Here is a 4,103-nt window from a genome sequence, read left to right on the forward strand (position 1 = left end):
AATTTCATTTTTTTTTATCATGAAATTTCAACAAGGATGCTTATTTTCTGACAAAGTTTAATTAAAATATTTTAATTAATTGAAGGGTCCACAGTCTAAACCTGCTAACTGACATTTTTTTTAAATTGATTTTTCCGTATATTCTGGAACATTTTTCATATGCAGTTGATATCCCGCAATGGAAACGGCAAAATTGCTTTTAGTGTTTTAAACGGATTTTCGAAAATCGCGTTTTGGTATTTACACTGTTAAAAATGTTTGGAGTTCTACCACACATCTACCAGAATCCTATAATACAAGCGTTAGGTAAAATTGCAACTATGGTATTGGAATGACGAAATTGTAATACATTTATTGTAAGTGTTGCAAAACGTGAAGTAATCGTCCAGCATTCCAATACATGTATTAGAGCGTTTGTAAGACCAAAATTGTGCACAAAGAAATTACCAATAGCCAAAATTACTTAAAATGGTGAGTCAGCGATCCGAGTGCACCGGGTAGAGCACCAGGTAGTTTAATACGTATTCTACGAGAACTTTTTAAAAATTTAGATTGTTTCAACAGCCAAAATAACTAAAAATTGTGAATAGACGATCCGGGTGCACTAGGTCGAGCACTACGTAGTTTAATACGTATTCGACGAGAATTTTTTCAAAATTTAGATTGTTCAAACAGACTAAATTATTAAAAATTGTGACTCAACGATCCGAGTACACCGGGTAGAGCACCAGATAATTTAATACGTATTCTACGAGAACTTTTAAAAAATTTAAATTTTGTGAATAATGAAAACAGTTCCATATGATTAATCGACGACCCGGGTCCACCAGGTCGCGCCCCAGGTATCTTTGCACGTATTCTACGAGAACTTTTTCAAAATTTAGATTGTTTCAACAGCCAAAATAACTAAAAATGGTGAGTCGACGATCCGCGTGCACTAGGTTGAGCACCGCGTAGTTTAATATGTATTCGACGAGAACATTTTCAATATTTATATTTTGTGAATAATGAAAAAAGTTCCAAATGGTCAGTCCACGACCCGGGTGCACCAAGTCGCGCCACAGGCAGTTTCGCACGTATTCTACGAGAACTCTTTTAGAATTTAGATTGTGAAAAATGCTAAAATGACTAGAAATTGTGAGTACACGATCCGGGTACATCAGATCGAGCACCAGGTAGTACAATATGTATTCTACGAGAACTTAAAAAAAAATTGAAGTTTGTGAATAAAGAAAAAAAATCAAATGTTTAGTCGACGACCCGGGTGCATTAGGTCGCGCCCCAGGTCGGTTCTGATTTTTAGTAATTTTGCCTGTTGGAATAAACTAAATTTGGAAAAAGTTCTCGTAGAATACGTGCTAAAATACCTGATGAGCGACCTGGTTCACATGGGTTGCCGACTCACCATTTCGAATTGTTTTCATTATTCACAAAATTAAATTTTTTTAACTTCTCGTAGAATACGTATTATACTACCTGGTGCTCGATCTGGTGCACCCGGATCGTCGGCTCACAATTTTTAGTAATTTTTGCTGTTTGAACAATCTAAATTTTGAAAAAGTTCTCGGAGAATACGTGCTAAGATACCTGGGGCGCGACCTGGTGGACCCGAGTCGTCGACTGACCATTGGGAATTGTTTTCATTATTGACGAAACTTAAATTTTTTAAAAAGTTCTCGTAGAATACGTATTATACTACCTGGTGCTCGATTTGGTACACCCGGATCGTCGATTCACTAATGGTAGTTATTTTGGCAATTAGCACAATTTAAGTTTTTTTAAAGTTCTCGTGGAATGCGTGCTAAACTACCTGGTGCGCGCACCGGTGCACCCGGGTAGCGAACTTACCATTTAGAGATGTGTCAGCTATTGGCATACCTAATATTTTCATTTTTAACGCAGGCTAATTTTCTCTGACACTTACATGTTCTTAATAATATTCTTTTGTGTTTAGCGTGTCCTAAGCATGGGAGACGGATAGGAGCAAGGCTTGCGCCATGCTGCCATTCAGCCGTGAACCATGGTTTAGCCAGATATTTCCAAGTGTCTTGCCATTCTTGAACCACGCAAACTTTTCTCACGCGGGCACAAATTTATTTGCCATGAACAAGTGTTCTCCTAAATGATTTACATTTGTTGTTCTAATTTTTCTCTTCAACAGGCGTTGTTCGGTCAAAACCGAAGCTTATATATTTAGTTGCGTATTTTTTTTCATATTCTCTGTTTACTCTGCTTATTTGTTCGCATTTTAGATCTTGTTAGAATATGCAACGCAACGATTCAACGGCTAACGCCGTGCCGACCGACTAACTTCGTATATGTTCAGTTTTTTCCGTTATTTCGAGCCGTCGCGACTTGAAGAAAAAAGAGAGAGAACGATTTCTCTCATTAGCGTGGAGTCAAACTCACACTAAGTTTTTTAGTACCGTTCAGTCAACCGACTTGTCTAGGATTACCCTCTTATAGCTTGTTTCCGACAAGTGTGGTACACGCGTTCGGTTCGGATTATTTTCACGATTGGACCTTAATATTGTTAATGTCAATTAATTTGCATTAGCAATTACATGTATTAAATACATGTACGATTATCAAAACAATAGTATATGGAATTGCGGTAAATTAATTTTACACGTAATCAAAACATGCATTACGGGCATGTCCGGTTAATTGTATTCCGAGGCCTCGCGAGTCTTGACCATATGGTAATACTGTGGGCTTACGAACTTGTTAAGAATTTGGAAACTACAACATTGTGTATTGCAGCGTTACCTTGCGTTTCGGAAATAAACTTTCAATACATGTAGTGGAAGTTTCCAACAAAATTTTTTAACAGTGTGGAGCATAGGTCCTCAGTCTAAACGTGTTAACTGAATATGGCGTCCTATGGGAAATCTGTGTTTTTTCTCACATCGGCTCAGTCTTCTCGAAGAATAGGCCAGGAAAACACATCTCAGCGTGCGCAGTTAAGTGCATGCGTGTGTCGAAAGTTATTAGGGCCTATACTTTCCGGTCATCTTCCATGTTGTCCTCTACATATTGCTGTAAAGACTAAGGCGAGTGACGCGACTTGATTATTAACACTCAGCCAATTTTTGCGATAAACTATTTTAAATTTGTGCAAGTACATCTATATTCGGCATGTGATTCCGAACTTTTTTACATATAAAACGTGCCCGCAGCTTACAAAAACAACGCAAAAAAATGCGAGCCTGGGAAAAACAATAGAAAATCAGCTATAGAGCACTGCAGATAACAGGTTTAGACAGTTTTAATTCAAATAGACAATTCAAATTTTATGAAATTAGAGCTCATTATTTTTCTATAGTAAATTTTACAGTTTTAAAAAATATTGAAAATCGAAAAAATAAAATCGATTTTCCTTCGCCGTGTAAAATTTCTGAAATGTGAGTTAACTGGTTTAGACCGTGGACCCTTCAATTAATGTGCGAGAGGAAAAAATTAATTTTTAAACTAAAAAAACGTCGCCTCTTCATTGTTCATTCCATTTACAGAAATAAAACATTTTTGTGGCATGTGTGTACATTATAATCAAAGTTTGAAGCCTAATGAACAATATTTATTTATACAACACGTTCTCTCTTTATTATTAATAATTATTTGGGGACTTTTTATTTGACATTAAATTTTCCAGTGCTAGATAACCAACAATAGATAATCGAAAAATTGCGAAAAATTTCACTGTCAAAAGTGGAAACTCTGCTACTGTCTCGTAGTTATTATGATCAAGTTGTGTATATTTCATTATTTTAATTCATGAAGTTTCCAAATGTTAGTTTTTTAAAAAAAATAATAAACCAAAAAATAGCGTCAATGTGTAGTTATTAAAAAGCCCATCAATTGTAGTTGCATTAAGGAATCTCTTGTAAAATATATCATTTTTAGGACTAAGATATGTACAAATTTTTTACTTTTCTGTCATCACAAGTCAGATAAAATGGTATGATAATCAAATATATCTTACCAATAAATTGTACTCATCACATGGAGTATTAGAGATAAAAAAAATTTCGAAAATTAATGATATTTTTTTCTATAAATATACTCACTTGAATATGTAAGCTGTATGTACAAACTATATAAGT

The sequence above is a fragment of the Belonocnema kinseyi genome, chromosome 8 (assembly GCF_010883055.1).
Source record: "Belonocnema kinseyi isolate 2016_QV_RU_SX_M_011 chromosome 8, B_treatae_v1, whole genome shotgun sequence".
NCBI lineage: Eukaryota > Metazoa > Arthropoda > Insecta > Hymenoptera > Cynipidae > Belonocnema > Belonocnema kinseyi.